Here is a 1169-nt window from a genome sequence, read left to right as displayed (position 1 = left end):
TTATAAATACATTTTAGATTTTTATCAGGTGGAAGAATGTGTGTGTGTGTGTGTGTGTGTGCAGAGAGAGAGAGAGAGAGAGAGAGAGAGAGAGAGAGAGAGAGAGAGAGAGAGAGAGAGAGAGAGAGAGAGAGAGGAGGATGAGAATATCATGGAGATATGAAAGAAGAGGAAAAGAAGAGAAAAGAGGAGGAAAATATTTCTCATGTCCTAGGATTTGTAACTATTAAATGACTTGGGGCAATGGTTAGGTTTTTTCATCATTTTCTTCATTTCTTAAAAACTAGCTTAGGTTAGCTTAATATACTAAAGCTAGAAATTTGGGGTAAATGACCATAAAAACTAAAAAATATATGAAAATTTGGGTAAAAGAACCATAAAGACTAGAAAATATACTAGAAATTTGGGTAAAAGGACATAAAACTAAAAAAATATGTGAATAAATTATTAAAAAATAAGACAAAAATAATTAAAATGCAAAAAATGAGACTTTAGTAAAGTATGAGAAAATCATAATAATTAAAATTAGTTTTTAAAGTATCATATTCAAAAATTAGTAGTTAGTTGAATTAAGAGCCAATTAGAAACATGAAATTAAGTGGATAGAATTAGTTAGCTAGTAGTTCGTTTAACTAATTAGGTTAGTCAAACTTAGTTACTTAGGTTAATAGCAAGGTGCTTAAAACTTTGAGAAAGTGTATATCAAGCTTATCAAATCAAGTTTTTAAAACTTTAAAATTTACAAGATTTCAAAACTCAAAGGATTTGAAGAAACACTATTCTCAAATAAGCACATGATATCAAGGTGCTTATAGCTTTTACAAAGTGCATATCAATCTTTTCAAATTCAACTTTTCAAACCTTAAAATTTTGCAAGATTTCAAAACTCAAACGCTTTTTCAAGAGACATTATTCTCAAGAAAGAACGCATTCCTTAGTCTTGATCTTTTTAAAGAGAAAGTGTGAGAGCTCAATATAAGCTTTTAAAAACTAAACGGTTTACAAAGTAAAACTCAAAGGCTTTAAGAAACATTTCTCCCAAGAAAGAGCACATTTCTTGGTCTTGAAATGTTTTGGAGAGAAAGTGTGATGACTCTCCAACCGTAGTAAAATAAAAATATACATATGTGTGTGTGTGTGTATGTATGTATGTATATGCATACATACAT

This window comes from Cibotium barometz, chromosome 25 (assembly GCF_041138505.1).
Source record: "Cibotium barometz isolate CiBa-2024 chromosome 25, ASM4113850v1, whole genome shotgun sequence".
NCBI classification, from domain to species: Eukaryota; Viridiplantae; Streptophyta; class Polypodiopsida; order Cyatheales; family Cibotiaceae; genus Cibotium; species Cibotium barometz.
The sequence above is the reverse complement of the archived record's forward strand: the minus strand, read 5'-3'. Positions refer to the sequence as shown.